Source organism: Pollachius pollachius, assembly GCF_949987615.1.
Source record: "Pollachius pollachius genome assembly, chromosome: 5".
In the NCBI taxonomy this organism is placed as follows: Eukaryota; Metazoa; Chordata; class Actinopteri; order Gadiformes; family Gadidae; genus Pollachius; species Pollachius pollachius.
Genome location: NC_136938.1, coordinates 10,360,318 through 10,382,888, shown reverse-complemented (window position 1 = coordinate 10,382,888; position 22,571 = coordinate 10,360,318).

The window sequence follows — 22,571 nt, the reverse complement described above, 5'->3', positions numbered from 1 at the left end:
TCTTCCCATACATTCTCATGCACATATATATCAATTAGTTTCCCTAAAATAATATCACATATTGAAGGACAGTGCAGTGGTTAGGGTATTTCACTCTGAGGGTTAGAAAGGGTTCGAAAGGGTTGTGGTTTGCAGCTACATGTTGTACATCCTTGAGCAGGATGCCCCCAACCTATACCTAGTCCTTAGGACACGTCTCTACAGTTCACTGTAGACGACCCCCACCTATACCTAATCATTAGGACATGTCTCTACAGTTCACTGTAGATGGCCCCCCACCTATACCTAATCCTTAGGACACGTCTCTTCAGTTCACTGTAGACGACCCCCACCTATACCTAATCCTTAGGACACGTCTCTACAGTTCACTGTAGATGGCCCCCCACCTATACCTAATCCTTAGGACACGTCTCTACAGTTCACTGTAGATGGCCCCCACCTATACCTAATCATTAGGACATGTCTCTACAGTTCACTGTAGATGGCCCCCAACCTATACCTAGTCCTTAGGACACGTCTCTACAGTTCACTGTAGACGACCCCCACCTACACCTAATCATTAGGACATGTCTCTACAGTTCACTGTAGATGGCCCCCCACCTATACCTAATCCTTAGGACACGTCTCTACAGTTCACTGTAGACGGCCCCCACCTATACCTAATCCTTAGGACACGTCTCTGTTCACTGTAGATGGCCCCCCACCTATACCTAGTCCTTAGGACACGTCTCAGTTCACTGTAGATGGCCCCCCACCTATACCTAATCATTAGGACACGTCTCTACAGTTCACTGTAGTTGGCTCTGGATAAACACATCTGCCAAATGAATCAATCGTGAATACTTTGTATTACTGGTTGGACTGTTGGTTGGTTATCACTGCTTTACACAATATAGTCATCCTGTGTTCATTGCGACCCTAACAATCTCAGCGCCTAAGCTAAAAGCAAACAAAGAAAGTTTCGATATAAAGATATCCAAAGATATCCAACCTACATTTAGAAGAGATAAATTATCCTGGCTCTGCATAAAGATATTTAAAACAAATAATGTATCTTTGGAAGGAGACTAGTAGACAGCTAATTTGCATACATTATAGATGATTTACTTGAGTGACAAATGAAACTCAAGTGAACCCAAATTAAATGTAATGTAAGTGACTGGAATAAGTATAGTCCACCCAACTCTATAATTATTCCATATATTTACTATGTACAATTCAAAACAAAGGACATGTGTGCATACAAATGAATGACAAAAGTGTGTGTTGATTAATTCGCGAAAACAGTAAACAAAAATAAACAAAAAAAACGATGCAAATGCATTTTGGTTATGGAACGTGAGCATCATTTTAATTTATTTAATGAATTGCATTTAAACAGATGCGATGTTCGACACTAGATGGCAGTCAAACATCACATTTTAATGCCTTGGAACCACAGAAGAAAGCTATGGCTTGGGGCCCTTAGGACCAGTTTAAAAAAGCTTGGGGCTGTTGGACATTGGACTATTCAAATTGGACCATCATGGATTTATGTTAATTACAGTGACCAATAGAGATAATGTAAAGCAACATTTGCTAACTTTAAAGCTCGCTGTAACCAAAGAGTTGGTCACATGATCAGTTTATTAAAGGCTTTAGGCTTTAATTAAGGGATGTTTGTGTGCAGTTTCCTTTTTATAGCCTACAAACAACTTCCATATCAGCAATTACATTTTCTTATTCAGTGTTTACAATAAATGCACCTTTTATGAGTTCTTTACAAAGGCAGGACCTGACTATTTTGAAAGTAATTTTTCTAATTAAATCTGAAAGGATAATTAAGTCCTAATAAAATACAACTCACAATTGAGATGTGTTCATGTTGGGTCCTTATGTTGTCTGTGCACTTCAATCTGGATCATGCAGGACTTCCCCCCCACACACGCAAAGAGTTTGTAGATAACGCCTACACACACACACACACACACACTCTCTCTCTCTCTCTCTCTCTCTGACATCCTCTCTATCTCCTCCCTCCCTCGCCCTGTGGCTGATTATTGAGTCTGTAGCCGAGGCTCACAGCATTATTACCAAATTACTGATTGCGGGCATAAAGCGATACAAATTAGGGGGTTCGGCCCCTGACAGTAAGCGGGTCAGATGTAATGGGCAAGAAGCGATACGTAGGCGGTCTTAATTGTGTGTTTACCACACTATTTATTGGAGAGCATTCCTCCTAGGGCTGCTAGCTTGATGAGCTAGTCTGTGTTCTCTGGCCATCGGCTTGTTTTGGGCCAATCAATCGTGGTTCATTAAGGAAACACTATACATGAAGGGAGGGCAGGCATGGTTTGTCTTCCAGCTCGAGGGAGACGCAGACACATCCGACACAGTTTAAGAGCTCAGAAGGTTTTGTTTTTAGTTTTCTCCCCACATTAGGTTATCTGGGTTTGAATGAATGGGAAATATAGAGATGTCTGATAGTATTTTGCACGTTTTAGAGTCGCTGTCTAGACTAGAGTTAGAAGGGTTGGGAAGATGTTGTATTATGGGGGACTATGTATTACCTATTGGTGGTGTGTGAAGTGGCTGCTATGGAAAGATTTTAATGGGATGGCCTGCATGGGACGAGCTGTTGTATTACTAACCTACTGACCTAAGCCAATAGGGTGAACGAATGGATTGTTAAGCATGTTTTTGGGATGAAAAGGCCTGAAAGTTGTAAAATGTTTTACGTTTTACCAGTCTCTTGCACTACTGTGCTCTATGTTGGAAAAACCCTCAATTGTTGTTTCCGCACAGCACCAGGCCTAATGATCGAATTGGACTGGATGTTTGGTTGGTGATACTCTTGAATAACCGTGGATATACCATAACCTAAGCTTATCAAAAGTCATGTCACGATTAAGTCATTGTTTGACTTTGTTTAGTTTTCATTCTCCACCTGTTCAACAGAGGTCCTTGACCTTTATCTTTACTTCACAGATAAATAATCAGTCTCTCCCCACATATACCTGTTTACTTCCTTGTTTCCCTTGTCACAAAGTATTGTTGTCAGGTGCATTTGTATCCTTGATTTCCAAGTATAAGCATTTTCTGTGCCAGTCCTTGGAACTGGGATTTTGAGTTTTCTCTTACATATAATTGTTGTGACATTCCCTTGAGTTCTCGTTTTCATGAGTCCTTTCCCTGCTGCTCTGCTAGTTATGATTGTAACAGATCATGACACAACAAACCAACCACAACCATGGAACCAGCAGATGGATGATGACTGACTTGTATGACTTAACCTATACTCTCCTGTGCATCATTGGTTGTTGGAGGGCACCAAGTGTGCCATGAGTACGAAGAGGCAGCTCTGGGAATGGCACAAAAGGTTTGTTACAATATGTTACATGGGTGGGCTAAGGATCCAACCAGGCAGTCTGAGTGATACTCAGTCTGCTTCCTGGCATGCTAGTCCCCAGCATGCACAGTGCAGTAAAGACTAAGCCGCAGAAAGGTACCCATCCAGTGCCACAGAGACTCACCCGCCCAGCGGCACATATGTAGTAAGAATGGTCTTAACTAGAAGATACAAGGGTCGGTACAAGGGTAATCAGGTGATGATCAGGCAAACATTCTGGCAGGGACAAGATAAAGGCGTAGTGGGTCAGTACACAGGTAATCAGTTGGAGATCAGGCAAACAATCCTGCAGGGAAAAGACAAAGGCTTAGTCGGGAAGAATCGAAGAGGATTCCAAACCAAGAACTGTAATAATCTCTTAGGAAATTCTGGGACGTTTGTTACAAAAAATAAAGACAATCTGATACAGAGGAGGGGAAACAAGCTGATTATATACTATATATATAATATACTAGGAGGGGGAATGTTAATGAGGGACAGGGGAACACAGTCAAGGTGAGTGGGGACAATCACAGATGTGGGAAATGCAAGGACAGGGGGTCAAGTATTCAATGAACAGGATGAGATATGACACAGGCAGTCCTCCCTTCTGACTTTCTCCTCCCTAAAAGGGACATCATTGAGGTCAAATAATAAGCTGACCAATATTGGAGGGAGGAACTATTACCTGCTTCTATGACATCTGTCAGTCCAAGAGGCCTTAAACTTTTGCAGAAGGATGCAGCAACATTTAGTTGGGGATCTTCCATCATTCCTCCAAGGCGCTTTTGGAGGCCCTTCTCGATGGCTTGGATCAGTGGTAGGCACATCTGGCTGAGGCTTCCAGCCGCTTCAGTTTTGATTGTAGTTGGAAGTGCACCGGCAGTAGCCACCCCATATGTGTGTTTGTGTCAGAATGCAGGATGTTCAAAGCCTTCACCACAGGCTTCATCACAGTGCAGTACTCCTTCCGGAATGCAAGTATATGCCAATAATGCAAAAAAAAAATCCATTGGAATAATGATTATACATACCATCAACTATTACTCTCAATAGGCTAATCTATGAATAAAGGCACACCAATTGTGTCGTCACCGCAAAGTACAAACTGAATCATCATAATAATCTTCTTCATTGTCATCATAATCCTCATCATCACCACAATCATCATTAAAGATGGCTTTTGGATTTGACTGTAGAACTTTGGTCGTGTTTAATGCAGTGCTTCACGCAGCATCAAGGCAGCAACAAAGTGTAAATAACAATGGATTCCGAGTTCCTATACTAGGCATTATGATGGCGGTCGTCTGCGTAGTGCAGTGAGTCTAGATAGTAGAGATGCGCGGATGAGATGTAATGTCATTCCGATTTTCAGTTGCGTGTTCCGCGTCCCGACAAAAAGCGGCTCGCTAAAATGTCCAACCACTATGAAATGTCACCTGTTGTCAGCGAACAACAGGTGACAACGTAGCCCGATCATTAACTGAAAGCCACATAGAAAGAGTAAAGCATCCAGCATATGATTTCAACAATGTGTGAGGGCATATGCAGCAGGGATGATCGCAGTTATGGAAAACCAGCGGACGAGCACTGGGCTGAGATTTCAGAAGCAGGGAGATTATAGAAAAATATAATTTGTCAGTTTGCCATTTGTCTAGTCAATATGTTAACCTACTTATTCATTTATTTATTTCAAATGTGTCTGCGACGAACGAATCGGGGCAAAATCGGGCTGAAATCGTGTCTGAACCAGCCATAAGCAAGCAGCAGCAGCGCCATTGCGCGAATTCCCTACTAGACCAAACGAGACTCGTAATGGTAGGTAAAAACAATAGTTTATTATAGCATGCAATTGTGATGTAGAAAAAAAGAAAAAGAAAACATAAAGTGCTTGCATGATATGGAAGCCTACAGCGATCGTTAGTTAACTTGTGTGGTGGTGCCTTATCATTTGTTTACCCTTGGGCCATGGCAACGCGATTGCTACCTGCTGTAGTACTCTCATTGGCTGAATCGTTGAGAACGTTTTAGACTCAATCAATAATTAATAATAAGGTCGTGGGGAGGCGAAGCTCTGTTCATTTGTATAGTAACAATATTAGGCCAAAACATTACTAAAAAACGAAATAGTTCATCAATACAGGCTAAAAATAAATATATACATTTACATTTACATATACATTTTTTTTTTCACGAAAAGTGGGGTGGCCATTGGCCCCGCGGCCTCATAGGTTCCGGCGCCTATGCTCACATGGGACATCGGACACAATTCTTTCTCAAAGTGTTTATGTGCAACAATCTTTGCTACCAATTTTATTTTACAATATAAAATCCTCTACATATTCTACCTGATTGTGATTTCTGCTGCGGTTAGTGTAATCATTTGAGCTGACTTGGAAACTTTATAGCACTACCGTCAAGTAAAAGTTCCCATAACACGTTGTGAATATGTTTATACAGAAAAAACATCCTGCATATTGCTTTAGTATTACATTATATTCACATAACCACAAATTGTTATATATCATACACACACATACACATCTATATTGGCGCTACAATGAATAAGGGTTTTTTGTGGCACATATCGTCAGCTTCATAGTGACGTCTGAGTTCTTAGAATAAATCCTAGAATAAACGATGAATTGCACCATTAATGGATTGTTACCGTATTGTTGCATAATGTCATGTTTTAAATGAACCCCCAGCAGAGTGCCATGCAACCTAGTTTCAATTCTCTTTTATTTCCCAGCTAGACTCGGCGAACAGTGTAACTGGAGACTCACTGCAGGAACTCCACACGGCCTATCGTACTAAATTGCATACTAAATCAGAACACCTCCTGTACATCTGTGATACAGCTCTTTGCTTTATCTTGTGTTCAGTTGTTTATTTGGTATGTTCTTGGTTCCATTACAAGCAACACAGTGCAAACATTACAAAATAATCTATAACCCAATTGTGGTAAATTTATTTGTTATAGATGATTCGCTTTTTTGTTTTTCCATTTCGTATTATTTATGACATTTGTAAATGTTGTGGAATAAAAATTAATAATTTTCCCGGACAACCTTGGTTTGTCTTACATTAAGTGCTGTGTCAAATCCTAATAAATAAGCAATGCATTCTGGGACGGAAGGAAGAAGCTAATACACAGGACAACTTGTTAGTTAAGTTTTAACTGGAGAGAAAGGGACAATAGTAGCTTTTAAGCAACTGAAATTAATCAAAACAAAAGATAACAAAAGGAGAATATACAAGACAAAACATATACTGCCCCTAGCTATTGTTCAGACAATTTATTCTCAAAATCCAATAAATTGTGCATACAACCCCATACCAGACAGGACTAGTTGCATAATCAATAAATACAGACACAATTATGGAAATGATAGTAGACATCTCATTTAAAAATACAATCATTTAAATTTGGAACATTATGAAAGAAAAGATTAGAATGGCAATTACATACAATGAAAAATAAATGAAGCAAAAATTAAATATTAATCAAAATGGCTTCAGAATACGAAGCTGGAGTGTCTGTTACCATATCTCTCTCTCACTCCTCTCTCTCTCTCTCTTCTCCACCACCTCTCTTTCCCTCCCTATCCTCTTGTCTTCCTTCTTCGTCCGCACCCAGCCATCTATCCCTGACACCCCAAATCCACGGCCCAAACTCCAGGCAGGTCTTTGATGGTGGAAATCCCATGTCTATAACCCGCCCCGCCCCTCTGTGTGGCTCTCTTGGGGTCTTATTAGCAGACGCCCGGGTCTCATGTTTTATTGCCTGATGATGAAACCCTGCGCTGTGTTCCCTCACCATGGGGCTGACCCTTCTCCAATGGTCCTTTGTAACCCCTTGCGCGAAATGACCCCGGAACGGGCAGAGGAGCTTAACACACCGTTTGTCGGGTGCCCCCTCATCCCCCAGGGGTTCACGTATATAAGTGGGGAACTCCAGGTGGGAAAGGTTATAATGCTGCACTACATGAGGCCCAAGTACTGCGCACGACAGGGATCCATGCGTACTCACTCTCTCACTCTCGATCCCTTTTGCATGCATGTGTTTTTTTGGTTTCTTTGTTTTCTAAATGAATATAAATAGTGTCAAATATAGCGTATATATATATTTAAACATATATATTTGTTTGTATATATTGTTCTTGGTTCTTTGTCTTTGCTCGGGTTCTTTTCACATTGGGAATGTTCTACAACTCCACATGGCACATATACAAATTGTGTGCCGGTAACCGAACCCGTGCAGGACTCTGCACCCATGCGCACGCATGACTGCATTATTTCCTGTACACGTGTTCTGTTGTATGTTTGCTAAATGTGACTTACATGATGGTCTGTCTGATGGTCCCTGCTCTGTCCCCAGGGGCTGCTGCTGCTGCTGGGAGTGGTGGTGGGGGCAGTCATTTCTCTAGAGTAAAGTAGTGCCAAGCATTCAGCTTTTGTGTTTGTGTCATCTGTCATGGTTCGCTCTCTTCAACAAAGCTCCCAGAAGACTGCTGAGTAGAAGCACATTCTCCTTCCCGGGGCTTTGAAGATATCCAGCACAGGTGTGCTGTATACATCTCAGTGTAACAGCAAAATAACATCAGCGTTATTCAGTGTTGTGTCTTTCTTCATTGGATGAAATTAATATTTCATGAGTTTTGGTTGGAAGTTTTCTTTGTTCCTGAATACAAAACTTGGTAGGTTTTGTATTGTCTGTTTGTATGTTATTTTATGGTGTTAAGTTACGTGGTATGATCTGGTATCTGATATATATATTTATATATATATATATATTATGGTGATGCACAGCTTTTATAATGGACTGAGCTAAAAACTATTTTTAATTTAAGCATGTGTCTAAATAGCTTCACAGCTTACAATGAAATTCTTGAACAATGTCTGTTGGCTCTTTTACCTCAGAACTCGAAGGGAACCGTAGTCCACATTGTTTACCTCCCATTTTTCTCCCTCAATATAGCAAAATTAATCAAATAATTAAACTCCAAATACCTTTTCAATCTTTATTGGATGGTGTAAGATTGGCACACATATTGGATTGCATACATCAAGAAATTCATGAAAAAGAAAAGAAAAGAAAAAAATGCAATTCACTGTTCCCATTAATGCCCATCACGGTGTCCGCTTTTTGAAACATGGAATGTATTGCCATTATCTCAGATCCACGAGTACCTGTTTATTTGACCTGTCCCTCACAGTGAACTCCACCAAAACGCCTGGCACTGGATGCCTTTCCAATCTTAGAAAACATGAGCGACTACACACCTGACAATAAATTAAGATACATTTAACACTGAATCCATTCCCATACAACCCAGTTCTGATTCTCAAACCAACTCTTGCAAACACAGTTTAAATCTCACATTCAAAAACGTGTCTTTTGTGTGAATAGACATGGCGGACATCCGATATAACTATTGATGAAGTCATGGAGACGGCAGGGAAAAGGACTGTCCAGCCGGAGATCGATTTGTCTATTTAACTAAGTGAACTAAATTAACATTGATTTCCTTTCCAAAGGGGTGCTGAGTTAATTGGTGAGGGGGGAGTACCTTGTAGGACAAAGACACCAGCATAAGGCAGACAAACAAAGCGAGGACTTTGAAGACATGGAAATGTCTTCTGAATGTTTTACTGCTACGGTTGCTTGGATTGATGAGGTTTGCGCGGCTGTAATTTTGCTGTCTGGCAGCATGCTTATTGTTCTTGTAGGACTTGGGGAAAACATGGGAATTGCAAATAGAATTCTTCAAACACAGCTACACATACAAAATGTCCCCCGCTCCCCTGTTTGCTCGGTGCCCCTTCTGCTATCGCAGTCAATTCAGGTTGTACACCATTGCAACCAGCAATCAGCCGTTAAACAGGTATTGTTAAATTGTTTGTGGTTGGGGTTGTTTTTCTGTCACTTAAAGGGAATTAAAGTAATTAATGGAGAAAGACTATGAAAACGTACCACACCCCCGGCCATCTCCCAGCCCAAATCACAGAGAGCTCTGGTGACGCCAGTCCCTTCTCCCCCTCCCTCCCCTCCTACCTCTCTCACTCTCCCACCCTCCCTCTCTCCATATCTTTCTCTCACCTTCTCTCCCTCTCAGCCCTTCTTTCCCTCTCTCCATCCATATCACTCTATTTTCTCCCTGTCTCTTGCCCACTCCATACTCGGCCTCTCTCTCTCTCTCTCTCTCTCTCTCTCTCTCTCTCTCTCTCTCTCTCTCTCTCTCTCTCTCTCTCTCTCTCCATCCCTCTCACAGTCCCTATCCCTCTCTTTCTCTCCCTCTCACACCCTCCTTCCACTCACTAACTCACTCTCTCCTCCACCTCACGTTGTGAAGTATGTCAACCATTCACTCAACTCGTTCAAAAAAAATGCCTCAGGTGATCTTTTCATATTTTTCAAACATATATCCAACTTTATCATTATTATATCCAAATAAACACTGCCAAACCCCCAGCCCGCTCCTTTCAATCCAATATCACAGCAGCCCACAGCATAAACAAATACAAAAGAAAAAACAACATGCTGTGGATCTGCGCCACTCCCAGTTTCAACCTCTCCTCTCTGATAAATAGAAGTAATTAAATCAGGGCATGAAGAACACACATGGAAGGAGGCTTGCCTTTAATTACGACTGCCGGCACCTCTCGGTGGAGCAGTGCACTAAAGCCAGCAAACCTAAAGACTTAATTAGAAATGCGGTCGTATTTACCGGCACCCACCGTCCAGTGCCACCCGAGATTTGACTCAACGGCAGCAAGATTGGAACAGAGGAAGACAATTAACGCAGTTTTGGCTCCCCAATTATTTCCTGGCTTTCATTAGTTATCGTGATATGAGGGTGCGGGGGTATCTGATTGGATGCTGAATCAACCTGGAGCTCTCTGGAGTTTAGAAGCTGTCCCTGAAAGTGAAACGACACACACTCACACACACAAACACAGATGCACACACACACACACACACACAAGCACCGGTACACGCACACAGGCATACACACGCATACACACACACTTATACAGGTGTAAATGACACTGCAAGCATCCTAATTTGTCTTTGGGGTTTGTGTGAAACTGCAGGAACAACTCTCCATTTTGTTCCCTGCGTAAATAAATAATTCATCATTCGATCAATCATGGTATATCAGGACCAATCAGCAGGAGAGTATTTGCCACCTCCATTGCAGCCAACTCATGTGTGTGTGTGTGTGCAGTTTTGAGTTGTGTTCTCTGTTCTTGGAAGCTGAGGCCACCAAAGTGGAAAAATTATATATATGTTGTGTTGTTGTTTGTTTGATTATCTGTGATCATTTCTGTTTCTTTACCGATATAGATTAAAAGTGCATGGTGGTATGCAGGAGCGCAAAACACAGGGGGGATTGCAACTACAGAATTACCGTTTCAATCCCTGGCTCATATTGGACAAAAGTGGAGTTGTCGTGAGCACTATTAACCTTAAACTCAACACGGCTGGTGTGAGAGGCAGAATGTAACATTACTACATAAGTGGGGAAATTAAACTGGTCCTGGGCAGATTGGAGCTCCAGTGCTCCATTAAGGGCTGTTGACTTTGGTCTGCCCGGCTGGTCCTGGTGCTTTATTAATACCGTGCCTCATATCTGCATGGCTCAGTATCCTTCTTACATCCAACAGCATTATCCTCCCACATCCCCCATTCTGGAGTCACTGATGAGCCATGGGCTGGGACTGGATGAGCTGGACCAACTAGAGTGTTTAGTTCTCATTTTGGCCCACCTTCAGGTTCATATACTCATATACAACGACTAGATTTCATAGAAAATCTAGTCGTTGTGAGCGGAGCGGTACCCTGCACACCTAAACACAACGTCCTCCGCAGCTCCAGTGATGAGAGGAGCAGAGGAGAGGAGCTTGATGAGCAGGGGGTTATTCTTGGCGTCCTGAGCCGAGGCTGATGGTAATAGCTGCAATCATGTCTCCACCTAGTGCTGTAGTCTCTCTCTCTCTCTCTCTCTCTCTCTCTCTCTCTCTCTCTCTCTCTCTCTCTCTCTCTCTCTCTCTCTCTTCCTCTCTCTCTTTGTCTTTGTCTTTCTCTATTTCTGTCCCTCTCTCTCGGTTTACTGTTCTATTTCTCATGCCTCCTTAAATCTTTTATTTTATTCTCCTTTCTAGTATGAATAATTTTACTAACCTAATGAACAGTGCGGTAACTTTTAATACAGTGAAAATGAAAGTAAAAGCAACAGCAGATAAAAAAATAGGAAAGCTAAAACAGAGGCAGCATAGATCAAATTCTAATTTAAAGCTAATTTGTTCTATAAAATGCTAATTCAATTGAAGGGATATGTTTTTAACTAGCTCTTAAAACATTTTTTAGGAGCTTGTTTCCCTGATTTCTTGAAGTAACGCAGTCCACAGATTAGGGGCATGATTAATGAATGCGGCATCACTTGGGGATTTGATGGTCACCTCCAATAAGCCAACATTAGAGCACCTGCCTGTTCTGTTATCTCTTCTCCTATCTTTTACTTTATCTCGTTGTCTGTTTTCCCATTTCTCTTTTCTTCTCATCTCTTCCGTCTTTATCCTGGTAACTACTGTGTTCTCTCTTCTTTCACCTTGTCTTCTAATCCGTTCTGTCCTCTTAATTTATACTTTAACTTTCCGCCCTCCTCACCTGAGTTTCCCCCCCTGCTTTGCTGTCCTCTTTTCGTGTCTCTTTGATTATTTTCGACTCTCCCTCTCCCCTGCAACCCAACTCTCTCTCTCTCTCTCTCTCTGTCTCTCTCTCTCTCTCTCTCTCTCTCTCTCTGACTCTCTCTCTCTATGTCTGTCTCTGTGTCTCTCGTCCTTCCTGTTATCTTCCTATTGTCTTCATTCATTATGGCGCCCTGTGTTGTGTGCTGTCAGCCAGACAACAGATCGATAACTGGTTGGCTTCAGCTCCAGCCCTTATTGGCTTAATCCTGCCACGTGTTTTACTGTTGGAGATGGATGCAGGGTACGATTGCAAAGCGTAGGTGAGCGTTTGCGTGAGACGGCCTTTAAATAATAATTGATTGGGGAATTATTTTTGTGACATCTGGGCTGTTATGAAAGCCAGCTGTTTAATGGCTAGAAGTATTTTAAACATCCCTATTTGTCAAAGGCTGAGGCATTTTACCATTCTGTTAACTGCTTGTTACTAACTAGATAAATGCTGGCTTCAAAACAATTCAGCCTAAACAATCAGAATCTGATATTGTATCATTAACAATAACAAACAATAATCCCTATCATTATTATGTCATTTTCTCCTTAAAAAACATAAACTTGAGGTGGAAAAGGAACTGGGGGCAGTGACATATTAAATACAATTGAGAGTAGCATGACATGTTTTCACCAGTGCATTCAAGAATAAAAGAACGCACTGGTGCTGTCATCAGTAATGCTAGCTCCTTAAAGACATTCAATATTATACACTGAGCCCTTCAAATACCATATGAAATGATCAACTTGAGATCTGAATATGAGCAGTGCTCTTGTGAAGTCAAGTATTTTTCGTTTGTATAATCTTTTATCAAAGGACTTCACAGGCCTCACTTTATGACACCCCCTAACCCTAGCCCTGCAAAGAGCAAGGATGAAAGTCCCTTAATTATCAAGGAAGAAACCTTGAGAAGGATCTCGGGAAAGAAGGATCCCTAGGGATGGAGCGCAATGGGTTCAATTATAGGGGCCATCATGGACCTCTGAAGACCTATTTGATCCAGCTGGTTAATAATGAAGGGAATTAAAGCGATCAAATATTTGATTGAAGCCTTGGTTCTGAATGGCCTGCAGATGAACGTCTCTCTAATCCTCCATAAGCGTTGTACTGCAACCATTCCCCTCCTCCAAGCACACCTCATTGACCGACCATGTTTTAAAATACATGCTTTCATCCAAAGTGACTTGATAAGTGGGTAGGATTTTTGTAGTCGTCCTTAGGTAGTCAATATCCCCCTCCAGTTGAATTGAAACATAAATATTTTGCTTTCATATTTATATTGAATAACAACTTGTTTCATGTGGTCTTTGCAGCTTTCCACACGAAACACCTCTTGCCCCCTTATTTCAACGTTTTATTTTGCCCTGGTGAACCTTGCGTCCGAGCGTACAACCCGCTGTCCAAGGTGCTGATCTGCTGCAAACTCATTGCAAATAAGTCTTGAAACGGTCGAACATAAGATTCTGGGATAAATCTTGTGGAGTCTTTATTTGTATTATAAACCAGTCAACTTGTCCACGTCACTGCATGGGCTGTAGAACGACTCCTGAGAAAGGGAGAATACAGTCTGTAAACACACAGCCCAGTACTGTCTGTGGTCACAGCAAAAATACTGTCTGTAAATACGCAGGCACAATATTGTCTGTAAAGACAGTCACAATAATGTTTGTGATCACAGCCAAAATATTGTCTGTAAAGACAGCCACAATACTGTCTCTAGACACAAAGCCACAATAATATCCGTAATCACAAAGCCACAATACTGTCTGTTAATACACAGCCACATGACGGTCTGTAAACACACAGCAACAATACAGTACGCGATGGGGGCGGGGGCGACCGTTTACCCTCTCTCTCTCTCTCTCTCACTCATTCAAGTCCTCCCCAATCTATCTTCTTCCTGATTGCTCTTTTGATCTGATGAAGCATAGAATTCATCAGCCCCAACCCTCCGACACACTGCCACCCACACCCCTCCTCCATCACTGTCCTCCACCTCAACACTTTGTTGGACAGCTGGCAACTGCTTTAGACGCCATCCTTCTCCACACACACACACACACACACACACACACACACACACACACACACACACACACACACATACACTCTGGCTCCAATTAGTCTTTTTTGTCATAGCCATAAAATCTCAACCACACACACACGGACACACCAACAAACAGACAGTATCTGTTCAATGACACCCATGGATGAGGGAATGTTCGGCGTATACATGTCTCTCTGACTGTGCGGTGTGTGTGTGTATATTAATGTGTGTGTGTGTGTGTGTTTGTTTGCGCTGTGTCTGTGCCTGTGTCTGTGTGTGCTTGCGCTATGTGTGTGTGTTTCTGTTTGTGTGTGTGTATATTAATGTGTCTGCGGTTGTTTGTTTTCGCTGTGTGTTTGTGTGTGTGTGTGTGTGTGTGTGTGTGTGTGTGTGTGTGTGTGTGTGTGTGTGTGTGTGTGTGTGTGTGTGTGTGTGTGTGTGTTTGAGCGTGTGCAAGTGATGCCTGGCTCATCCATCACAGAGGGGGAGGGGTGGGGGTGATGTCACTCCACACCACCACCAGTCTTCCTCCATGTCCCTGCACTGCTTATTACTTCCTCTATGTTGTTGTTATTGTAGTGTGTTTGTGTGTGTTTGTGTGTGTGCGTGTGTGTCAGCAATCAGCAGTCCAAGTGACATTTTGCACGATACAAAGCTTGTGCCTGTATATCCATGTACACATCCACACACAGTAGAACTGGTTTTGTGTTCAGCTGTGTGTACATGTGCAGAGTAGGGTTTATGTGCATACGTGCAATGGTTTGTGTGTGTTCCAACTGCTCACGTATATTTACTGTGGGTTTGTGTTTTTTTTTACAGGGATGTGTATCATTAAATCACATTCATTACATTACATTTTTTATGTTGGCTCCCAGTTAGAGTGAACATCTTGTGTGTGTCTGTGTATGTGTGTTTGTGTGTGTGTGTGTGTGTGGGGGGGTGGGGGGGGGGGGGGGGGGGGGGTGGGGGGGGGGGGGGGGGGGGGGGTTGCTATTTTACCAGCGCATGAATAACTCTTGCACCCGGCGCAAATCTAAAAAGGGTTGGTCTAAAGTAGCCTAATTACCCGTAGGTGTGGTTTGGGCGTAACGTGCAATAAACCAATGAGAGTGCCATCTCCCATCCCCTTTAAGGGCCATGAGCGCATTTGAATCTGACGAGTTGATATTTTGACAGCGCGTTTGCAGTCTCCGATGAGACAGATGCATGACCACATGAATTTCAAACTTCAAATGGCTCAGTTTATGCCAAAATAATATGGCCTAATTCACACATGGAATTGCGTTTTCTTCCACAACTTCAGAAACACTGAGTCCTCAAATCAATTTCGGCAAAGAAAACTTAAAACACATATGATGCGGTAACTGTGGTTCTATTTAATGATACACGCAATACATTAACAAACATCGTTTCTTACGTATTGTTCTTAAGTATTGTATGCATTATCATTATCGACTTGTGTTCCTAATATGAATGTGTCCCCCCGTTAATATACATTGCCATGGACTGTATTATGCGTTATGTGTTTTGTTTGCGTGTGTTTAAACAGATGGACCACACACGCGCGCCCGCTTTCATTAATTATTTTACACATACACATATGCGCGCCCACATTCATTCATTCTTTTTAACACTCACTTGCGGTAAAACAATGTTTTCTCACGATCAAATACTCATCAATCCTAAAAGTTATGGGCTTGTACACGATGTCTGTGTCAAGAAAATATGTGTTTGCTGTACGGTGTTTGCAGATGCATTGATTTAAAAGTACAACTTATTACCGCTGTATCAGCTGTTCTTTCCCAAATAATTTACCAAGAATGTGTGGCTAGGTAGATGAGTGTATGCGCGAGGTGCACAAGCAACATTATGCATGCACCCTTAAAATAGCATCAGAACAAAGCGCCACTGACTTTAAACCAGGTATTTCCTGGTTTGTGGCGCAAGTGGTTTCTGAAACTGCAAAATAGCACCAGGGAACGTTTGCGCCAGAACATGCCTCCTCCTTTCGCCGAACCGCCCCTTTGGGGCGCAAGATCATTCCCTAATTTACAGGCGCGTGGCGGTGGAGGGAAAAGAACGCTCTGCGCCAGTTGCAAACTAGCAACTACACATGCGTCAGTGTAGAAAGTCAATTGCGCTGGATGCAAGATAGGGCCCATAGTCTCTATCTGTTTGTTATTTCTGACAATCTCAACTAAACCAGTGAAAGCAACTATGTATTTCTTTCTATATGTATTTCTGTGTTTTAAAGGGCTGGCCCGAATACATAAATTCAAGCTTTGAATATTCATTCGAAACAAATATTCTGAGGAAAATAAGAAAAAGACCACTGCTGCATTATCATGTTTCTATCAACCGATCCTTTCTCTCTATTATTTCTACCATGCTATTTTAATAACGCTACAAACAAAGCTACAATATCACTGATCCACTCACAGGTCTGAGTCCGACTCGGTTACGTCAGAGCTTCAGTGCAGTGTAAAGTTTCCAAAGACACACAGCTTCTATAGTAGGAGAGTAAATCTGCTTTCAATTATCACAAATAACATTGTGCAAAGATTTGATGAAATTGCACGGCAGGTCTAGCGCTAGAAAAACACACAGGTGATATTGTGTGAGACTGATCATCATGAAGGGGAAAAAACATTTCAAACCCTATCATGTTTATTCAATTACCCACCCGTTAAGTGGTTGGAGCATTTTGGTATCTTTTTGCCATGTTTAAACATTGAAATAGCTGCTATATTTGTTCACAATTCAACGCCTTTCTACAATTAACCCCCCACTTGTTGGAACACCTTTTTCTGTGGCCGCAACTGACTAGTTGGAGCCATGGAAAACTAAATCCTGGGGATAACCCTACAACATTTAAGAAATGTTATTAAAACAACAGTTTCAGTTTAAAGTCTGTTTCTTTCTGTCTTTCCGAGTCTGATACTGGACGGCAGGTGTCAATGTGCTTCCGACGTGTATGAATAGTGTTTGGTAAAACTTCATTTGAAGGTGTCACTGTCATAACTATGACATGACTCTGTCATGAACTTGTCATAAACGTTATGAACATGTCATAATCCTTTATGACTGTACTTTATAATGTGATTTGCTGTTACAAGCTGTTTGGCACAGAGAAGGAATGATTTTCATAGAAACATCACAAGTGGGCGTGTCCACCCAGATGTATTAAGGATAGATGAGCAACGTTTGCTACAGTTCTCTGGTTAGGCTGGTAGACTGATCTATCAGGCGTACATCTAGGTGGACACGCGGGAATGATGTTCACGTCACTATGAACATCATTCCTTCCCTGTGCCAAACAGCTTGTACCAGTTAATCACACCCACACCTGGTGGCATGACATGAGCCCTTTAAGTGTCATTCGGTTGTTGTTATGACAGGTTGACATTGTTTGGGTTGTCTTGATTATGACCAGTTGACATGAATCAAAGTGACATTACCAGAAGTTGTCTTGGTCATGACAAGTTGACATTAATCAAAGCGACATTACCAAAAGTATTCTTGGTCATGACAAGTTGACATTAATCAAAGTGACATTACCAGAAGTTATCTTGGTCATGACATGTTGACATTACATTTCTTTGGGATGTCTCTATCATGACACCTTGAAATAAACAGATAATGCACATCTTTTTGTGTTCAGGAAATGCTAACATAAATATTATTATAATTAGATGTGCAAGGTTACAGACCAATTCATTGGTAATATGGTAATAAATTGGATGAATAATCGGGTAAATAAACGAATCGTTCATTTACCCAATTATGACTGCATGTAAACGCACTGACTGATATAGTTGGATGGAAGAAACACAGTGTTGATAAATGGATAGACGCGATGGATAGATAGATAGATAGTATGTGTTGAAAACAACACAGTTTCACAGATTCAAAAGAAAGATGCATTTAGTGGACTCCCTGCGATCCTTGACCCTGGCCCTGCTCTCTCTCCTCTGTGTTGTTCATCCTTCTGAGTGCGTAGGGAGTGCTAATTTAGACGTAGCGTGGCAGTGCAAGGCTGGGCCTTGGCTTCTCCCTGACCTGACCACACATCTCTTTGTTTCTCTGTGGTGTAATGCATCCAAACACACCAAAGACCCCAGCCTAGCTCTCAAAACACTGGCTTCAGATGACAAACAAGACTCCCTGTTCCGACCGAGCATAAATCCTGAGTGGATGTGAAGATTAACTGTTTAATAGTGTTGGGCAGGCATAAATAAACATAAAGCATCGACGATATCTGTCTTTACGCCTGACCTTTATTTATTTCCGTTTTGTTTAATCCCTGCGTTATGCCTTCTTTCTTTCAGGGTTATCTAAATAGAACGTCCAAGATCTGTGGTTGTGTTTTGTACACGTTCACAGTTTGTGCCTGATATCCAAGCTGGGTCCTGGTCTGTTCGCTATGCCCTTGCAATGTGAAAACTCCACCTGAGTGATAAGACAACAGGGGCATAAAACCCCAACAGCCTCCATGGCCCTTGAAGGCGTCTTAAGCCAAGTAGATAAATGTCACCTCCAGTTCAATTTCAAAGTTATTTCCGCCGCCTGGACGTTTTCTGAGCTTGATGAGATCTACTTTGTTTATTGTTGGCTGTGTGTGCATGGAGATGTGTGTGGCAGTGAGTGTATGTGTCTGTGTGTGTGTGTCTGTGTGTGTGTGTGTGTGTGTGTGTGTGTGTGTGTGTGTGTGTGTGTGTGTGGTGGTGTGAGTGGCGGTGTGTCTGTGTGGGGTTGTTAAAATGCTGAAGCAATAACAGTAATCTTGGTTGTTTCAAGGACTGGTTGAGTGTGTGGTATGATAATGTCTCTCTCTCTCTTTTTCTCTCTCCCCCTTCTCTCTCTTCCACTCTCTGGCTGTGCTCTGGGCTCTTTAAAGCTTATCTCCTCCTGTTCGGACTGGCTTGTGTTGAAGTGGCGTTTTACTCCCTTGCCGAAGGTCCCCCACCGTACTTGCACAGCGGAGGGTAGAGACTCCCTATGATCACATGCTGTGGAAATTGCTTTTTTTCTCTCTGCATCCTTTTTTCGACCAATGACCGTAAGATCAGCCATTCATGCCCTGGGGTCTTTAACCGTCCACCGGACAAGGGAAGTAGGAAATTAGAAAAAGGATGGAGAAAGAGAGATGGAGACTTAGAGGGGAGAGAGAGTAAGTGGGACAGCGATAGCAAGACAAGAGAGTTTGAATGAGAGAAAGAGTGAGATAGAGAGGGAGAGATAGAGAAAGAGATGAAAAACTGACTAAGGGGAGAGAGTCCAAGTGGGCCGTAGATGGAGGCATAGAGAGAGGAACAGTGCATGGGAAGATAGAGAGATGATGAAGGTAGAAGGCTGAAGCCGAAAATATGAGCATAGAAAAAGCCAGTGTAAAGTGTAAATATTTCTGATGGCTTGAGACATGTGCATTCTGGTGCCATTACTTTTACACTCATTTACCCACTGCTGATTTTCATCACTGCTCATTGGCCCGCCCTGTACATTGAGGGACAAAAACATTGAACCCTGCATCATGTCAATGACTTCAGTCTGGTGCCTTTGTCAGTCCACGGGAACGAGAATAACCAAAACCAAAAACTACGATAAGCAAATTCATACAGTCATACACATTGATAGATATGTGCATAACACATACATTAATCATGTTTTAGGCTGAGGTGCTGTCTAAACACTACCCAACATCATATGAGATGCTGCTTTTCATGCATTAAGATATAAGGATAGTCTTTTTCATTAGACTCTATTCTTGTTGTTGAAATGCAAATTTGAGAAAAATGAAAATGTAATTACCCTTGCATCATCCAACATTTTGGGATCTTCAATAAGCTTAACTTGAAGCTTAACACACCTTAAATCTTCATCCTCTTATGCTGGAGAAAAAGTTTGGTCAAGAACTTTACTAACTTTTTCTGCACATTGACACACATTGACACACATACACATACACACACACACACACACACACACACCCACACACACACACACACACACACACACACACACACACACACACACACATACACACACACACACACACACACACACACAAACAGACACAAAAATACACACATACATACATGCACACATAAGTGCAAACAGATTAAAGGTGTGGTGTTTGGAGTTTCATGCAAGCCAGTGTATAATAGAACAAAAGAGATGTGGAGGCAGAGAAACACAGCAAGAGAGAGGTGGAGATAGAGAGAGAGAGAGAGAGAGAGAGAGAGAGAGAGAGAGAGAGAGAGAGAGAGAGAGGGAGAGAGAGAGGGGGAGAGAGGGAGAGAGAGAGAGAGAGAGAGAGAGAGAGAGGGGGGGGAGAGAGAGAGAGAGAGAGAGAGAGAGAGAGAGAGAGAGAGAGAGAGAGAGGGAGAGAGAGAGAGTTAGACAGCGAAAAAGAGGGTAACAGTTCAAAGAAAATGAGTAATGAGAACAGTGTAAAGTGTAAATACTTTAGAGAAAATGACACCATAGCAGGATGAAGGAACACCTGGTAGCCAGTAGGTAAATAGGATGGCCTCTACTTGCTGCAGTGCTGGAGGATGTTGTCATTTATACATGATGGGGTGTGTGTACCTGTTCAAATAAGTATGTGTGTATGTGTTTGTGCAGCTCTGTGTGCATATGCGTGGGAATGAGAACATGAATCTGTTGTGTCAACACTGGGAGGTTGTGTGTTTGTGTATGCATGCTGTCTTAGACAGGATGTATCTTCAATCTGTGTGTGTTGTCAATGTGTGTGTGTGTGTTGTCTTAGCTTGTATATGAGCATCTACATGGCGAGTTGTGTATATTGCCTATACAGTGTGTCATCATTTTTGTACCAGTAATCCACTGTGTGTGTGTGTGTGTGTGTGTGGGTTTGTGTGTGTGTTATGTCTTGTGTACCAATAATCTACAGTGGGTTGGTGTGTTTGTGTCTCTGTTGTCTTGTATACAAGCAGTCAGGAGAGGGTTAGTGGTGGGATGTGGATTAGATCTTGGCTTTAAGTAGGTGATGGGTGCTTGTCTCTGATCCATCTTGTAGAGTTGTAATCAGGAAGACATGAAGCAGTGGGCTGCAGCCCACACCCTGAAGAGAATGTTGATGACCCCACATAAATCAGCCAACGAATAAGCATAGAGCACTTAGATTCTCCATTCGCGTGGAGGGCAAACAATGCATCTTTCAGTGTGTGTGTCGGTTTGTTTCTGGCTTTTTTTGTGTCTGTATGTGGGCATTTGTTTCTGGATATTTGTGTGTGAGTGGGTTATTATTTGTGCTTGTGTTAGTTTGCACAAGTAATTTTAGCATGCAACATTGTCTAGTCTACATTGCTGTGTGTCAAACACAGACAAACACCCAACATGCGAGTAGCCTATTAAGACAAGTCTAGCTGGGTTTAACTACTTATGAACCATAGAATAATGAATAGATAGGAAATACGTATGCAAATCATGGCACATCCTTTGGTTTGGCATGTCTAACCCAGACCTCAATCATTAAGGTTAACCCGCCAAGAAGACAAGCATATTGACTTTGTCTGGACTGGGAGTGTTGTGGGAGGATAGTTGCCCAGCCTGGACAACGATGAGGGGTGTGTTTGTGCTGTATGGATGGCGTCCTCCTGCACATAAACAACAAGCTCGTTCCAGCACAGTGACGATTAAGACAGACTGACGGACATCCAGGAGGGTACATGTGTTTCAGCAATTTCTCTCAATCCCTGGACTGTGTGCGTGTGTTCCTGTTTTAGAAAACACACAAGCACGTAAGAAACATTTGCGTGAGTGTATCGTGAAACCACATGAACAAGAGTATAAATTAAACATTGTGTCGATGAGTTTAACATGAGGCCCAATCTTGAATCCCTCTACCAGGAATTGCCATTTAAATCTAAACATGGGTGTACATATTTATGTATTGAGGAAATATATGTGTTAATGCTTCTGGAATATGTTTACGTCCATATTCTCACTCTGATTGGGCCTTGATCATCAATGTGTACAATTTGATTCTCGTCCTCTCAGAAACACCCTCTAATGCTGTAACCACTCTCCTAAGTAGGCTGACCAAAGTTGGGTTTTTGCTGGGGACCTGCTGCGGATCTACCACATGTGGTGGTGCGCTCTCTCCTTCCTCCACCCTGAAGTTGACTTGACTAGTTTCCCAGTGCTATCATCTCTGTCTCTAACACCCCTTTTGTTCTCAACCACATTGCTGTCCGATTTTCCAAGGAAACAGGGTTTTGCAAAGGTAAGTTTCCAAAGCAGTTGTTCAGCAAACTTTCCTGACTTGAGTTGAGCCATTTACTGCACATCACTTTACACTTGGGCCAGATGGTCCTCCTTAAAGCGTTTGAGAATGGGGAGGATGGATGAGCTGGTCACATAAGCAGCCCCCCCTCAGTGCATCTTTT